The 18,148-nt window shown below is 53.3% G+C and overlaps 1 long non-coding RNA gene across 1 annotated transcript; it reads left to right on the top strand.

The window, feature by feature from the left end:
* The first annotated feature begins 1,336 nt into the window (after window positions 1–1,336).
* Window positions 1,337–3,830, top strand: LOC122430158. The gene is made up of 3 exons (XR_006266247.1): window positions 1,337–1,410; window positions 2,145–2,236; window positions 3,361–3,830. It is a non-coding gene; the product is annotated as an uncharacterized LOC122430158 (long non-coding RNA).
* Window positions 3,831–18,148: the final 14,318 nt, after the last annotated feature.

Genomic DNA, 18,148 nt, shown 5'->3' on the forward strand with positions numbered 1-18,148 from the left:
CTAATGACAAGGGCCTGGGCAAGTGTTGGGGGGCCCAGAGGCGAGAATGGGGGCCCTGCAGCAAGAGAGGCCATCACCCTGGGCCCCCCGGGATGGAGGAGTCATGCAGCCTGCAGGGAGGGAGCGTGTAGAGCAGGCCGCCTAGAGAGGGGCCCCCGTCTGGGGGGACCAGGAGCGAGCACCCCACCCTCACGTTCCTCGCGCCTCCCTGTCTGGCCGTAGCTCCACGCTGGGAGAAGCCTGCTGTGGGTGGTGTCCCCGTGGACAGCAGTCCAGGGCCCAGAATGAGGGAGCAAGGGGTCTGAACTCTGTGTGGTGGACGCGGGGGGCATAGATCAGGCCCGCTTACAGACCCCTCTGGCAACACTTGCAGGGGCTTACTTTCCCATTGACAACTTTGCCATGGAGTCTCTCTGGATGGACTCTGGGTGGTCCCCGCTTCCCTTCCCCCAACAACCAGCCACTGGTCCCTACAATGTTTACCACAAAATCCTCTTTTGCCCCCATTTGTCATATATTAATGTCCCATGGGCACTCAGGGCTATTTCTGGACTTTCTCTGCTGTTCCAGTGGGCTGTGTGTCTATTCATATTCTGTATTAATCACCAAGGCCTTGTGAGGGTTTTAAGAACCGGGGAGACCAATCTCTCCTTGTTTCTCTCTTCTGCTTTATTTTTCTCTCTCTTTTTTTTTTCTCTTCTGCTTTAGAGTCTTGCTGGACTGTGCTTACTTGCTTATTTTCAGTGAATTTGCTTGTCTGTTTGTGAAGGAAGGAAGCTCTTTAGGTCATTTGGGGAGATTACATTAAACCTATGCACTTATTAATAGTGATAAAGTAAATGTGGTCATTGTTAACAATGGAGAACTGGGTACAGAACAGGTAGGAGTTCTTGGTACTGTTCTTACAACTCGATGCTGGTGCGGCTTCTGGAACGTGGTCCTCAGGCTCCTCCCCACAGCATCCTCGCAACACCGGTGCTGCTTGCGTGGGGCTGGTGAGGTGCCAGCCGGCCACCAGCCTCTGGCCACAGTAAAACTGGCAGAAACAGCAGCAGTCTCGGGGACTGGATAACTTCTGGCCTTACAGAGTGCAGACCAGGCCTCCAGGGAGCTGTCTTCAGTGGCCGAGAACGCAGCCTCCAGAACCCCGCCAGGGGTTCGGGGGAGTTTGTACACAGACATCACTGCTCTGGGAAGGATGCAGAAATACATCCTGTGGGTGCAGAGGAAGGCTCGGGTCAGGGACAGAGGGAAACGGGGCTCGGGAAACGGATGCTCTTCCTCAGTCGGTCCCAGCGGCACTAAGAGGTCGGAGCTGGAAGGAACAGCATGGGGGGGGAGGCCACGTGCACAAGGGCGTGGGGACCGAGTGTGGGAGGCGAGGGGGCCCCCATCTGGGCCAGAGTCCTGGTAAGTGGGGTCCAGCGTTGCTGACTGCTCCAGTGCTGTGCTTGGAAGGCAACTGGAGTGTGTGTGTGCATCTGTGCCGTGTGTGAGTATGTGTGTGTGTCTGTGTATGTCTGACAGAGACCACGGCGGTGGGGAATGGGGCCCATCTGGGTTCCTGCTGGTACGAGGACTAGACCCGAGTTCCATGAGGCCATTGTCCCCAGCTCTTGGCAGCCCAGATTGAGAGCAGCCCAGCTGGGCAGCCGGGGCCCAAGGTCCCAGAGCCGGCCGGCCCAGCGGGTGGCTTCTGCCCCTGACTGGCTCCACGATGGGTCAGGACAGGCCTGGACAGCGGACACCCCTGCGAGACCCCGGGTCTGTGACTGAGCGGAATGCCGACCGCACGGAGGGAGGGAGGGAGGGAGCCACCACCCGGATGGATGGATGCAGCCCCCGCTGCCTCCCCAAGGGCCTGTCAGTGATGGCAGAGGCCAGGTCTGGGCTAAACCCAAGTCCTCTGTGTGGCCTCCCAGCAGGCTGGAGGGGGTCGTGCGGGAGGTGGGGGATGGCGGACTCTCGGTGGGTGATGGAGTGTGGATGTTCCACACACCCCGCGGCATCTTTCTGAGCCAGCATCCGCTCACCGCTGAGACGCGTGTGCAGGGAAGGAGCCGGGCCCCAGGAGTAACAACTCATGTGCAGGAAAGGGGCTGGGCTCCAAGAGCTGGCGTCGTAACCCCAAGGCTTTTCACCAGCAGATCCTGAGGTCCAAGGATGGGATCTCTGTGTAGCCGGACAACGTGACTTTAGATCAAGGGGCATGAAATACACTCCAGAGAAAAAGAAGGTACTCATCTTCCCATTCTCTACACGGTCAGCCCAACTGCAGACCGCTGTGCCCTCTTCCCCTCAGCTTTGTCTGGAAATAACCTCCCAGAGTTAGGCTGCTGGGTGTGAAAGAGAAACGAAAGATGCAGTCCTTGAAAACTGGACACCATGTACCTCCTTTGGCTCAGGATTCCAGAGGGCTTATCAGCTCCGGCTTGGTTGTATGTTATCTGGTACAACCCTGCGCAATTAGAAACAAAATAATCCAATTTCGCTGACATTAAGCAGCAGCTATGAAGTGAGCATGCTGCTGGCTGCCAGGACTTTCAATATAACCAGGTCGCTGGTTTATTCATACACTTGTGATTGTTCTGGTGGTTGTTGGGGAGGAAGTTAGTATCAGAACTGCTTAAGGAACAACCTTGTAAGCTGTCACTAGGGTCTTTAAAAGAACAGGAATCTTTACATTGAACATTTACTTATTTTATAGAAGGATAAAAATAAAGTGTCTCTATTTTTATACTTTATACTCTTGAGACAAGTGTCTCTTTACCACAAAAGAGATTATTCCTCTTAGTGTAAGAGATTACAGAAAAATGAGTTATTGTTATTTAGTCTCTCAGTCGTGTCTGACTTTTTGTGACCCCATGGACTGTAGCCTGCCAGGCTCCTCCATCCATGGGATTCTCCAGGCAAGAATACTGGAGTGGGTTGCCATGCCCTCCTCCAGGGCATCTTCCCCACCTAGACATTGAACATGAGTCTCCTGCATTGGCAGACGATTCTTTACCACTGGGCCACCTGGGAAGCCCTACAGAAAAATGAGTGGGCTGGGATTTTACAGTCACATACACACACACACACACACACACACACACACGTCTATACTGCCTGTCTCCACTTGAGAACAGATCAACTGTCTCTTCTGAGTGAAGACGGGGATATCGGAGTTCTCGGGCTGCTTCCATTTCCTGCCAGCTTCCTCTTCACTTTGTTGTTGAACTACTGCTGGCTGAATGGAGCTCCCCCAAGGATTGTTCCTACCGTGGTCCCTGTGACCGTGGGCCTCTGAGACCGGGTCTTTGCAGGTGTAATCAGGTTAGAATGAGGCCATACTGGTGACTGGGATTGTTGTCCTTACAGGGGGACGGACGGTCTGACACAGACCACAGACTGAGACTGGGGTGGGATGGTCATTACAAGCCTTGGAACACCCTGGGCTGCTGGCGACCCCCGGAGCTGCGAGAGGGCCTGGAGCAGGTCCCCCTGCGAACCCCCGGAAGGAGCCCACCCTGCCATCTCCTTGACTGCGGGCTTCAGCCTCCAGATCTGGAAGAGGAGAAATCTCTGCCGTCCCCAGTTTGGGGCGCTTTGTTACAGCAGCCCCGGCCGAACTTGCAGTCACTGGTGCGCTGTCCAGGTTTGCATTAATCACAGTCTCCTGGGCAACAACAGTTCCTCTTGATGTGCGACCTGCGCTTTACCTTTAAACAGACTCACTCTTCACCACCCGTGCCCTTAGTCACACACGCTCCTTTCTCAGAGGTTATTTCGTCTCATCTTCGGACTCTCGGTGCTGTCCTCCTCCTCTCCTCCCTGCCCTCCCCCTCCCTTCCCCCTCTCCCTCCCCCTCCCCCTTCCCCCTCCCTGCCCTCCCCCTTCCCCTGTCCAGCCCCCTCCCAGCTCCCTTCCCATCCCCCTCCCACCGGCTCGCTCTCCCCCACCCCCACTCTGCTGGATGCTTGCTTAGCTGCTGACTCCTTTCTTTACATCTGACACCTGCTTAAGGAGCTCCTTCCAAACCCTCTGCTCTGAATTAAAGAGGTAACTTGACATGATGCCTTCCGTCCTTGAGACCGGGTTGTTTTTCTCTGCAAGCAGCTTCAAGTCTGTTTTCCTGGTGCGTACGGCCCCAGCGGAGGGAAAGGCTTGACCTGATCGGGTTTGTGCCGCGCCATCTGGACTTTGTTTCATGAACCAAGACCTGCCCCGCCTCATGGCAGGTGTGCCCGCCTCCTGCAGGAAACACCCCGGGATTCAGGGCCTTCCCCTCCGGCAGGCTGACTGTAGCCCTCGCCCACTGTCCTTTCTCAGGACTGATTCCACTGGCTCAGGCTCAGGCAGGGGGAGAGACAGCCCATCTCAGCTGGGGGGACCCTCCCTTGTGGCTTCCGGGCCTCAAAGACTGGCCATGCCCTGGACTCTGCCCTGGAATCTTCCCCCTGCCTTTGGCTTCTGGTTTTTAAATGCATCTTTTTGGGTTATATTCTTTTCCTCCTTGCTGGCTGTCGGGAAATCCTATTTTTTTTTTTTTGCCAGTTAAAATTTTTTCCACTTATTTTTATTGAAAATTGGGAAGGGAAATTCTGGAAGGCCATCTCATTTAAATAGTGAACTTATGTTAAACCGATGTTTGATACAATAGCAGCAATATAATAATAATAGTAAAGATGTTGGCGGGGTACGTGGATGAAGATACTGTTACTCAGACTTCCAATCCCATCATCCTTATTCTAGGGACGTGGCAAAGAGGAAAAGGGCCACCAGGGATGATTTTTGCTTCAGAGGCAGAATCGTAGGACTCTCTGGAGAAACAGAACCAACAGGGTCTATATATCTATTTGTCTATGTCTACGTTGTTCACTTGCTCAGTCGTGTCCAACTCCTTGCGACCCCATGGACTGTAGCACGCTAGGCCTCCTTGTCCTTCATCATCACCCGGAGTTTGCTTAAACTCTTGTCAGTTGAGTCGGTGATGCCATCCAATGATCTCATCCTCTGTTGTCCCCTTCTCCTCCTGCCCTCAATCTATCCCAGCATCAGGGTCTTTTCCAATGAGTCAGCTCTTCACATCAGGTGGCCAAATTATTAGAGTTTCAGGTTCAACATCTGTATCTCTGTCCATATCTTTATACAATCTACACCTGTATCTACTTTCTCTATACCTTTCTTTCTCTCCCTCCCTCCTTCCCTCTTTCTTTTCTTCCTTCCTTTCTCTTTCCTTCCTTCTTTTGTTCTATCGTCTATAGAGTGATTTATTATGAAAAAATAGCTCATCTGATGACGGAGAAGGAAAAGTGCTATAAACTCAAAGACCTAAGAATGCGAGAAATAAGTGCTGTGAGTCCCATTCCAAGCCCCAGGACAGGAGACGAGGCACGTCCCAGCTCAACAGTCAGGCAGAGAGAGAGAGAGAGAAGACCCCTTCCTCCTCCTCCCTCTCCCTTTTTTCTCTTCGGTCTCCCAGGGTTTGGATGGAGCCCAACCACGGTGGGAGGAGTGCCTTCTCTACTCAGTTTATGGATTGAAATGCCAGCCTCTCCTGAAAACACTTTCACAGAAACACCCAGAGTAACATTTCACCAGATACAGGGGCGACCTGTGACCCAGTCCAGTTGACAGATCAGATGAACCATCACAGCCAGTGTTCAGCATAACAGCCAAGAGTTTAGATCCTGGAGGCAACCAGACACAGGTTTGAAGGTTTCTGCTCTTTACACGCTGTGTGGTCTTCTCTGGGCTCCCCTGACCTCTCTGCGCCTTAGTTTCCTCATCTGTAAGATGGAACGAAAAGAGAATAACGCCCGGGCCGGCCGTGAGGCTGGAAGGTAATTACGAGTGAGAGCTATGAGCTTTCAGACTGGCGTTTTAGAATGCTTAAGCTGGAAGTTAACTCAGAGTCGGTCTGCTCCCTTCTTATGTAAATATTGCGTGGAACAAGGAGACTGGAGCTCAGAAGGTCTCAGCCTGCCTGCCTCCAGGGAGAGGGCGGGGTTACAGCGTCCAGAACCGAGGTATGAGACTATGGATCTCGCCAGGTGCAGGGGCCTCTGTGAGGCAGAGAGCCGGGCCAGTCCGCTCCCTCGGTCTCCCCGAGCGACCCTGGTCAGCAGGGGCTGCCATGCTGCCGTGGGCCGCCTCCACAGCAGGCTCTGAGGTCACTGGGTTATCCTGCTTGTGTAAACTGTTCTGTTTATGCTAATGAAGTAGTCTTCACGTGTCCCCATTCCGCTATGAGTTTTATCTTTCCCTCACGCTAAATATGACCTGTGACCTACGGTACAGGACAGCACAGGGAACTCTGTTCAGTATTTCATGGCAGCCTGTCTGAGAGGGAGTTTGGGGGAAACGGACACGTGTGTACGTGTGGCTGAGTCCCTTCACTGTTTCCCTGAAACTATCACAACATTGTTAATCGGCTATGCGGGCAACGCATGCGTGCTCAGTCATGTCCGGTTCTGTTATATCCCAACACGAAATAAAGTTTAAAAAAAAAACTGGAACCATCTAGGCCAGCACTGTCCAATAAAAATAATCAGCTATAAATGTACTTTCAAATCTTCTAGCAGCAATATTTTAAAAAACTTAAAACAAACAGATTAACTTAAATAAATAAATAAACGTGACCTTCGCTGGGAGAAATATTTTTTTAAAAGCGGTTCGGTGAGTTCTGCGAGCTCAGCCATCGTCCGTCAGGGCGTCGACACTCGCCATGATGTATTCATCACAGCAAACCTCTGAGCCCAGAGCCCTCACCTGACATCCCTCCGTACCCTTACGTGGCCCGATGACACAGCAGAAAGTGGGTTATCCTCCTCTTTGGGTCGTCCGTGGGGAAACCGAGGCACAAACTTGGCCAACGTCCACCCAACGATTGCGTGTTCCACCAGCTCAGCGGCAGACGGCCCTCCTGGGACGGGAAGGGTCTCAAGACATCGCGTACCCCTGTGGGCTGCACGGCCTGCCTGGTGGTGGTCCGTGCTCAGGTGGGCGCTGAGTCCTGTCTGACTCTCTGTGACCCCGTGGACTGTAGCCCTCCAGGCTCCTCTGGCCATGAGGCTCCCCAGGCAAGGATACTGGAGTGGGTTACCATTTCCTCCTCCAGGGGAGCTTCCCGACCCACGGAAGATGGTGGGCACCCACCCAAAGCCAGGGGAGCAGGACCCCTCAGGCAGGGAATAGGCTGTTTAATAATGTGGTTTGAATGTCTCTCATTTTAATATGACGTTTTCTAAGGAAATAGCTTTGTGGCTTCAAACTCCAACCCTCTCCTCCCTCTCTCCCTGGCCACGCCCTCTCTCCCTGGCCACGCCCTCTCTCCCTGGCCACGCCCCATCTCCCTGGCCACACCCTCTTCCTGGCCCCGCCCCGCCAGCCACAGCCACTGGTCGTTTCCCCACTGGCCTACCGGGTGTAGCTGCCGCAGCGGTGTCTCTCCGGCCCCGCCGTTCCCGAACATGCGAGGTGTGCAGTCCATACTTGCAGAACTGACCTGGATCAGTGAATTAATTCGTATTCAAAGAATGATGGTTTCATAGCACTGCCAATGTTCCAAGGAAATTTCAAAGGTAATTATAAACGGAGATTTTCTTTTTTTTTTTTTGCCAGGGAAATTCATTGAAGGATGGCTGTGGTAAAAGTCTTAATACCACGGTGGTTTGTCTTACAAGCATATCTGAGTCCCAGGGTAGCCGTCCTCCAAGGACGCCTCTGTCTGGGCTGCTTCTGTCACTGGCTGTCCACAGGTTGTCCCTGATGGAAGGCCACCTGCTGAGTTACACGGGGATGATGGAGGTTCTGACTTCTGCCAAAACTGTATTATGTCGCTATGAAAAGTGCTAGACTTGACAAGCATCCCTGGTGGCGCAGACGGTAAAGAATCTGCCTGCAAAGCAGGAAACCCGGGTTTGACGCCTGGGTAAGGATGATACCCTGGAGAAGGGGATGGCAACCCACCCCGTTATTCTTGCCTGGGAAATCCCATGGACAGAGGAGCCCGGAGGGCTACAGTCCACGGGGTCACAAAGAGAGCTACAGTCTGAGGAGTCTGGCGGGGTGTGGTGAGGAGTGTCTGTTACTGCAGGACGCTTAGCCCCCATGGGGACTCCGGAGCCCACGGCCCTCGGGAGCTGTTGGTGAGACCAGCCGTGGCACACAGCTGCCCCAGGACGTGGTGTGACCTCAGTCAAGGCTGCTTTCTTTAGCGGTGGGCGGTTCCTGGAGGCGACCCAGCTGAGGGCCTCTGTCTTCTGGGGCTTTGGTTGAGAAAGGTTAGACTCTGAAGCCTGGGAATCAGTTCTTCCCACGGCACGACCTGAACGTCAGCCTGGCTCTGGAGAGGCCACAGGCTTGGAGCATCCAGAGTCAACTCATTTCATCTGCAATGTTTGCAGGGACAGCAGGCTGGCAGAGGCCCACGGACAGCCCTCTCGGCCCTGCGTTCCTCTCCATGGCCGTGAACTTGGTGGATTTATGACCTTCTGTCCCGGCGGTCCCAGTTCTACCAGCAGTCAGCACACTTGGTGACCCAAAATTTACAGTCTTCATTTTGTTTCAGTTCGGAGTAACCAGGCTTTGTACCAACTGCTCTGAACCCTCCTCGTTGCAGGAGGACTTGTGGAGGCAGCTGGCTGATGGGAGGCGCGTTAACACTCACTGTGCCCTGTCCCCCCTTCCTAAGGTTCGCGTCTTACTAGAGGCCTCCAGAGTTACCAGGGCTGCAACCCAACCGGCCCCTCCGTGCAAATCTGGGAGGTGCGCTCAAGAACTACTCTGAATTCTTTGCTCAGGCTTGCAGAATAGCCCCGTTATTCTTCCATTAACCCAACCTCACAGGTCACTGGGGCCCATGAGCACCTTAGAGGGGCCTAATGCTGGCAACTGAGCACTCCTTTTTCTTCCTTGGAGGCACACAGTCCGTGCGGGTTAGAATCCCGGCCCTGCTGTGGGACCGTAGGGAGATAACGCACCTCTCTGTACCTCAGGCTCCTCCTGGCTAACACGGGGACAGCAGCGGCTCCCAGCTCGGAAAGCTGGGGCTAGCACATGGCCGGATCCCACACAGTTAGCTGCTGTTACCGCCCCCCCTCCCCGGCACAGGGAGCACGCTAGCGTCTGGGGAGCTGGTTTCGGTATCAGCACCTGATCCCGACTAGAGCTCAGGGTGGTGATAATCACCTTCTTTATTTTCAAAGTTAGGTTTTTACAGCTGTTGTAAAAAGCAGCCTCCTGAGCGCCCCCTGTCACCACGGAGGCTGACACTCGTCAGACCTGGGGCTGTGCTGGAGACGCCCACTTTGGGTGCCCCAGGGCTCCAGAGTGCCCATGTCCTCCCTGGCCATGGGGGAGCTTGCTCTTCACCACCTGGACCACGGGGCTGGCCTGGACAACCTCGTCCTAACTGGGAGTCTTGGTCTTCACTCCTTCGCGGTCCTTATTTCAAAGGCAGGAGCAGGAAGAATACTCCTCATTCTCACTACAGGGTAAGTACAGATTTTTACAGTACAAGCCTTCTCTGGCCTCTTCAAGGAAATGTGTTGTTTGATATTTTTCTATGTCCCATCATCTTCCTAACGTCTAACCCTTGGAGTTGAAATAGTATCTACGGAGAGCAGAGCACAATACCCAGAGGGGCTCCTTGGTGTGTGATGTGCGTGTGTGCGTGTGCGCTCAGTCATGTCCGACTCTTTGTGACCCCATGGACTGTTGCCTGCCAGGCTCCTCTGTCCATGGGATTTCCCAGGCAAGAATACTGGGGTGGGTTGCTCTTCCTCATCCAGAGGATCTTCCCAACCCAAGGATTGAACCCTCATTTCCTACACTGGCAGGCAGATTCTTTACCCACTAAGCCATCAGGGAAGTCCTGGGGATTCCATAAATCTGTGCTGAATGAATAAAGGGTTCAGAATGCTAGGTGAATGAATGAATGAATCAGTGAGGCATTCAGACGCAGGTGGAATCATCCCAAAGCCCCACCTGAAACGGCCAGGGGATGCCATGGTCCTCAGGGGTGTCCATGAGGTTCCAGAAAAGAGTGGGGAGCCCCACATTCCAGAGGGTCCCCAGGACCCCACCTGAGGGCGCACCAAGGGCCCCAGCCCTGGGGCAGCCCCGAGGATGTGGCAAGCCTGGCACTGGCGGGGCGTGGGCACTCAGGACTGCCAGGGCACAGAAAGCGAGGTCCCGCAGGAGCTGGTCTCCCTTCCTCTCAGCAAGTGGCCTCAGGAGCCCAAGGCCAGGGTGGGGGGTGAAGCCTCCTCACGCGGACTTGCATGATTGCCGGGGAGCCCCAGAGTGGGCAGGACACAGGCTCATAGCCCAAACCCAGGACAGGAGGTGGGGCGGCAGGAAGCCTGGGAGGCCCGCTTGTGCATTTTCGTCCTTTACCCCAAATATCTTTTAAATAAGCTTTCTCCCCCATAAACAATTGCCAGGGGCGAAAAATAGGTGGAGCCAACACAGGAATAAGTTCAGTTCAGTTCAGTTCAATTGCTCAGTCGTGTCCGACTCTTTGCGACCCCATGAACCACAGCATGCCAGGCCTCCCTGTCCATCACCAACTCCCGGAGTCCACCCAAACCCATGTCCATCGGGTCGGTGATGCCATCCAACCATCTCATCCTCTGTCGTCTGCTTCTCCTCCTGCCAGGAATACTCCCCTGCTTTTCCTTTGGTCACCAGCTGCCAGTGAAGACGGCAGATAGACCTCAGGAAATGCCGTGGAAAACTGAAGTTTCTTGTGCAAAAGGAACTTTCAAAGAAACTTTTAAACTTTCAAAGTAAGGAGACATTCAAGTTTATAAATAAAGAAAGGAAAACGAAAATTTCAGTCTCTTGTCTAACTGATCAATGAGAAAAAGCTGGGAACTGGACGTTGGTTGGTAATCACAGGCCGGTGGAAGGGCACACGCTGGTGAGACCTGGTGGAAGTGTGGAACGCGGGAGACGTGTGGGACTGCCTATCCAAACCTCCGTCAGGGGTTCTTCTTACGGCCCTCCGGATCTGAACAGTTACTTTAAGAGTGTATGGTGTACGATGGCTACGTTCACAACGAGTGACCATGTACAGCGCACGGAACTCTGCTCAATGCTATGTGGCAGCCTGGATGGGAGGGGAGCATGGAGGAGACTGGATATATGTGTGTGTGTGGCCGAGTTCTTTCCCTGTTCACCTGGAACCATCTCGGTGTTGTTCATCGGATATGTTGTCATTTAGTCCCTAAGTTGTGTCCGACTCTGTGACCCCATGGACTACAGCACGCCGGGCTCCTCTGTCCGTCACCGTCTCCTAGGAGTTTGCTCAAATTCACGTGCATTAAGTTGGTGATGCTGTCTAACCATCTATCTTCCATGTAAAATAAATTGTTTTTTAAAAAAGAGCATAAGGTATTCAAAGTAGGAAGGAAAACAGCCCTCAGCCCACATGGCCTTTGTTCCCTGGGACCTGGCCTGCTTACCGGAGGGAAAGGCCTGGGCATCTTACTGGACTTGGGGCTGTACTGCAACTCAGCGGAGCTGAGAAAATTAGGTTCTTGGCTTTATCTACATCTAATTCAGTCTTCCTTCTGAGCCCTGCCCACTGGTTATCAGGGGAAGCATTTTTAATTATGCTATATTTTTAATTAAAAAGTGTAAATTCATGTCCACTGTGGTTCAGATTTTGACCTGAAAATGTAAACAATTTCTTGGGAGAATTCTCTTTTTCTGGGCAAACACACCCAGACACTGGCTGCCTCCTCTCCTCCTTCCTGCGTCTCCTCTTGTCTAACGGGTGGAAAGTGGGGGCACCAGTGACGCTGGCGTTGACCTTGCACTTCCGGACCGTGTCATCTGCCAGGGGCCGTCCCACGCCCCGCCTGTGGCTGCCCTCAGGGGACACTGTCATGGGGTCAGGCTCGTCTGGTCTCCCGCTGGTGTCCGCCTGGCAGAGGAGGCTCGCCTGCCCCCAGGTCCTCAGACCCAGAGCTCTCTGCACCCGGGGCTCTCAGCAGCTCAGCTGGGCTCTGCGGCGGGGTCACTGCACGCAGCTGTGACCAGCCTGCGGCTGGCCTGGGGGGTCTGGCCTTACAGTGTCCGTGGCCCTTTGACACTGGGCTACCCAGGGCCACCTCTGCCGTGCCCGGCTGCCCCATGGGCGGATGTGGCCTCCCCAAGGTTGGCAGTGCAGCTAGGCCCTAAGCGCTTTCCAGAGTTCGAGAGAGCAGCAGGAGCAAAAGCCCACCATGCTCTGGGCTCCTGCCTGGACCCGAGGCCTGCCTTCCTCTCTAGGCCGAAGCCAAGATGGAGAAATAAACTCAGACCTGCCCTTCTGACCCCTGGGGTCCCCTCTCCGCCTCTCCCCCTCCTCTCCTACATCAGACCCATCTCACCACTGAGTTCAGGGCACGGCCCTCGTGGGTGGGGGAGCAGAGGTGCTTCTTCTGTACCAGTGAGAGAACCCAGGGCGGCAGAGAACCCTCGGAAGAGCCTCTTGCAGGCCAGGCCCTGGCTGAGCCGTCCTGCCCTGTAGGCGGGCTCTGCAGGTCCAGCACCGCCGTCGCTTCCCTCCTGGGCTCCGGTCCTCTCCCCTCCGCTCCCTGTCTCCACTCTGACAGTCGGTGAGCATCCTGGGGAGGGGGCGACAGCTCACAGGTGGCCCTCAGGGGTCAGCGCTGTGCATCGCCGAGGTGGACCCCGTGCAGTGGGCTCTGCGGGAGGGCTGCCCAGCAGGAGGACCAAGCCCCTCTTGCTCCGTTAGTGATGGCAGTTCTTGGTTGCTTCTTCAGCTGTTGGCTGTAAATTTGGGGGTGGAGGAGGGGAGGAACCTCCGGGTAGGAGGGCCGAGCTGGGGGCTGGGAGCGCCGACCATGCACGCGCGTGCACACACGTTGACGTGTATTGCTGTTTCTGGGGGACCTTTGGTGCATCTCTCTGTCCGCTCTGAGCTTGACGCCCTGGCCGCCTGTCGAGTGGCGGCTGAGCTGGAGATGAGGCTCTGAAGCAGCCGGTTGGGCTGAAAGCGCATGTAGAGAAACCATCTGTGGGAAGCCCCTGAGATGGCCCGTGAGCGCCGTGAGCAGAGCACCGGCTCTGTGAGCTCCACACACACCGCATCCTCTGTTGTCGGGTCTCACGTCCGGGCTTCCGCCTGGGTGCTGGGGAGGGCTGGCTCTCTGTGGGGGCAGAGCTGTGTGAACCACACGCACCTTCCATCAGCCCCGCGGGTTCGGGGAGAGGCTCACGCCACCCAAGACTCTGCTGTGGCGCCGGACGTTCAAGGTCGGGGTGTCACAGGGCTGGTTTATCCGAGGCCTCTCCGTCCTCAGACACCCGTCCCTCTGGAGTCCCTTCTGGTGTCAGAACCTCGTCCTCCTCTAAGGACACCAGTCAGAACAGGTTAAAAACCGCCCTGACTTGAACTTGAACTTGAACTCTTAAAGGTTCTGTGTCCCATCACAGTGACATTCTGAGGTCCTGAGTGCTCGGACGTCAGTGTGGGTTTTGGAAAAGGGGACAGAATGTGAGTTTGCCAGGATTCGCTTTATGGCACAGTCTATAATCTCTTTTCTTTTCTTGGCCACGTCACCCTCAGCGCCCCAACCAGCGACTGAACCTGGGCCACCACAGTGACAGCCTGGAATCCTGACCAGTAGGTCACCAGCGGATTCATTAAGCAATTTCTACAAACAGTCCATGGACATTTTTTAAAGATTTTGTTTTATACAAAAATAGTATATGTGTTAAATAAAGCCTATTGTGTAATTTGAATACTGTAGTCATATTCTTTTTCTACTGGATTTGTTAAATTTAAAAATATAAATTTTTAGGGCTCATTGTGAACTTGTGAAAATGACCTTGAATTCCTAGATTTTTGTTGTTGTTCCTTCAAGTATTTCCACACAATGTAGTCTGTGTGGAAATGTTGATGATTGCTGCAATTTGTTTAGTGATGGTATCTTTCTCCAGTAAAATTCCTCTGAGCCTTACTTGAAATCTTGACTTTAAAGGCCTTTGGCCGTCTGTCGTGGTTGGCATTTTCCTGGTAGACTCTCCCTCATCCTGTTTGTTTCTTTGTTGGTGGAGAAGCAGGTGGGATCTTGGCTCCCCGACCAGGATCAGACCTGCACCCCCTGCCCTGGAAGGCCAAGTCTTAACCACTGGACGCCAGGGCAGCTCCTCCGGCTCGAGTATGTATTTCTACCTTTTCCCTCTATCATTAGTTGCAGGAATGTACCTTAAAAGTAGCATCTGGCTGATTTTTTGCTCCTTCACTTAATCTGTTCTTTTCCTCTCAAATGTGAGACATAGCAAGGAGAATCACTTCATCCGTGCACATTCGACACTGTGATTAATGGTGTGTTCGGTCTTTCTCCTGCTGCCTTATTTTATGCATTATGTTCATTGTGATTTCTTGCCACTTCCTTTCACCTTTCCTGCTTCTTCGTTGTTTGATCATTTTATGTCTTCTTTTCTCCTCCAGGAGTATGAAAAATTACATCTAAATGTTATCCCAATAGTGGTTACCCTGAAATTATTACGAACATATTTTATCCTACACTCTTCTATCAAAGTGAAGAATTGGACATTGTTCGCAACTGCCAGCCTTCACTTCGCCAAGAATTTGGATATGCATTCACTTCCCTCTCCCCCTTCTTATTACCTGGTTATTGTTAAGTACTCGGATTTTCCTCAAATTTCTCCTCTTATTCATTCCTTTAAAAATAGTTTAAGACTCATTAATTGTGAAGATTACATGTAATGGTGAAGAGGGGCAGTTACATTTGTTTCAGTGTTTTATGATTGGGAAGAAAAGGATTTTGGAGTGTGTGCCGCTCTTTATCCAGAAAGTATGTTTTAGTGAACCCCCTAGCCATGTTGGTTTCCCCGATGGCCCAGCGGGTAAAACGTCCGCCTGAAATGCAAGAGACACAGGAGACTTGGGTTTGATTCCGAGGTTGGGAAGATTCCCTGGAGGAGGAAATGGCAACCTGCTCCAGTATTCTTGCCGGGAAATCCCACGGACAGACATGACTGAGAGACTGAGGCTGTGCTTAGCCGTGTAAGAAAAGCATCTACTCATTAGGGGAAGCTAAACCAAGTGCAGCTGCTTCGAACTGATGATAAGGGTTTTGTTCCGTTCAGTAGGTACTTGTTCATCCGATGAAGACCGGCCCGTGGTGGACTGTGGTGGAGCACTCTTTGTCTCGGGGGATGGGGACTTCCTCCTCCAGGCGGCTTGCTCAGCACTCGGGCTGGCCTACAGCCTGGGTTCATGCAAGGGCTGGTTTTCTCTCCATCTCACGAGGAAGGAGTGGGCGGGCCTGGCACAGAGCTGGTGTTCGGATCAGAGCGGTCCCGGCACGCTTCTTCTGGATGGAAAGCCCAGGTGATTAGAAGAAAAGTCCCATGAGTAATCCAGATCCTCCTCTCTGGCTGGTGAGCACGGGGCATCGTGTTCGGGGTTGGGTGCGGACGACTCAGCAGGAAATAAAAGTCTTTACTGTCAATCCTCCTATATTTCTGAATAGCTGTCTTGCTCACTGTGCATTTTTTCTGTCTCTGCAGCTGCTTTTTATAAACGCAGTATCTAATCATTCTTTTTTTAATTTTTATTTACTTACTTATTTTTGGCTGTGCCGGGTCTTCCTTGCTGCGAGGGTTTTTCTCCAGGTGTGGGGAGCAGGGGCTACTCTCTAGCCGTGGAGGACGAGCTTCTCACTGTGGTGGCGTCTCATGTTGCGGAGCAGGGGCTCTAGGGCGCACGGCCTTCAGCAGCTGTGGCTCCGGGCTCCGTCCTTAGGCTCTCGGGCTCCAGATCTCGGGCTCAGTAGTTGTGGCCCACGGGCTTAGTTGCTCCACAGCACGTGGGATCTTCCTGGACCAGAGATCAAACCCAGGTCTCCTGCATCGGTAGGCAGATTCTTAACCACTGCACCACCAGCGAAGCCCCGTCTGCAGCTTCTTCTAAAGCACTTAATTCTGAGCCGGTCTCTGTGGCCGGTGGAGAGTTGCAGCCAGCTCCTCTCCCAGCCTCACCTGTTTGCACCTGGCAACTGCATCTACATAACTCTTCCAATCCATGGCTCTTGAGTTAGGAATGGCCACTGAAAATCTCAGTGCAGATTCTGCTGGTAACACATGGCCTTCAGAAGCTAGCGTTTACCTGAATGTGTTTCTAATTAGGCAACAGGCGCGATCATTCCAAGCAGAGCCAGCTCAGCGGTTCATCTGCATCTCAGGTGGAGCTTGGGACAGTCAAGGTGGGGTCGTGCCCAGGCAGGCAGGCAGGGTGATCAAGTCAAGGCACTGGCTTGTCTAGGGAGCACCCAGGGCAAGGCTGGCATTACTAATACACAGTAAGGTGGTTTCACTTTTCACACCTGCAATCATCATTTCCTGGGATACACCGTGGACACTGTTGGAAATAAGCTGTGTCACTCGGGACATGGTCCTCCTGGACTGTCAAGACACCATCTCTAAGGTACGTGCATCAGAATTGTTCCTGCTGTGGCTTTTCTACCCTATGTTTTGTTACCATGTTTACTTCAGCTGACTTCCCCAGATCCTCTGGAGGCACTTGGGACAAATTCTTACCGCCTGGGAACAGCTGTCCAAGGCATGCAAATCCGCTCCCCTCTCGGCAACTCCTATGACACCTGGTCACCCCCTCCCCCCTCACCCCCCACTCTGGGTTCCTGGAGAACAGCAGGTGTGGGGAGTGCTGGATTTATTGCTGAGGCTGCACTGGGATGTATAATGCCAGTGTATTCCTGGCATCCCAAGTTGGAGTGAGAATAGCTTTTCTAAACAATGCTTCGAAAGGACGATTTGGTTCTCTGGAATAATTAGCGATGTAGTCAGAGTGTAAAAGAGCATTTAGAAGGGGACATGTGGTGTAGCTGTCTTCGGAAATACAACCCAGGTGAGGGGAAGGGCCTGTGAGAATGGGGAGGACTCTGCTTCCATCATAGCTGACAAAACTGAGCACTGTCCTTGCCAGAAACGGCATCATTTACTTCTCCTGACACTACCATTGTATAACATGACTGGTATGCCCACTGTACAGGGGAATGTGAGTCACGGACAAAGTGCATAACATTAAATGTCACCCAGTTGGTAAGGAGTGGAGTCAGGATCCCCACCCTGTCAGCAAGACTCCAGAGTCTGCATCTCCATCGCCACTGGTGCGTCCAGAGCCTGTTCTCCTGCACAAACCCCTCCATCGTGTTAACTGGCCTAGAGAAGAAGACGCATGCAAATTCCAAAACCCATCTCCTCTTCTTGGGTCTTGAGAAAGCTCATCTCCTCTTACTATGCTCTAGCTGCTATATTTTTGTGGGATCTAATATCCATGTGGGCTCTCCTGGTGCCTCAGTGGTAAAGAATCCGCCTGCCAACGCAGAAGACGTGGATTTGATCCTTGTGTCAGGAAGACCCCCTGAAGGAGGAAATGGCAACCCACTCCAGTTTTCTTGCCTCGAGAATCCAGGGGACAGAGGAGCCTGGTGGGCTGCAGTCCATGGGGTCACACAGAGTCGGACACGACTTAGCGACAGAATAACAGCAACAGTATCCACGACGCTGAAATTTGCAGGCTTCTCCTGTTCCCTGCGGTATGGTCTGCTTTATCCTCATCATTAAAAGGATGATGTTGAATTCACAGTCCGGCGGTCTGTGACCTTTCACTGCTCAGCAGAGTACAAGTGATTGTATTCAGAGATGTTTCCCAGCCTTGAAGGAAGCTGGAGGCTGCGGGGCTCTACGCGCTCCTGGAAAGCTAAAGGCCTCCTCTGCGGGGACTGCCCTGGTGACCCTTCGATTTTTGCTCTAGTGGTGAAAGCAGCCCCGTTAGCCTGGCTCTGTGACCTGCAGACTCCAGTGAACCTGGCTTTTTTTCTCTTTTTCCCCAAATGGAGCAGGTTAACAGATTCAGCTGCTATTCAGAGAAGTGGCGAGCGTGTGTACGTACGTGTGTGTTTTATAAAACAAAACCTGAAGTCCGAAAAAGAAGCCAGTGGACACTCCTGTTCCTTAAAGAATGACAGTCGGGTGGGGTGCCTTTCCCCAGCCCACAGCCCTGCAGCGGGGTTTGGGGGAGACCGAGGCCCCCTGGACACACAGACACCACGTCGGGGTGAGTGGCCCAAGACCACGGCGCGGGGTGGGGGCGAGG

Source organism: Cervus canadensis, chromosome 28 (genome assembly GCF_019320065.1).
Source record: "Cervus canadensis isolate Bull #8, Minnesota chromosome 28, ASM1932006v1, whole genome shotgun sequence".
In the NCBI taxonomy this organism is placed as follows: domain Eukaryota; kingdom Metazoa; phylum Chordata; class Mammalia; order Artiodactyla; family Cervidae; genus Cervus; species Cervus canadensis.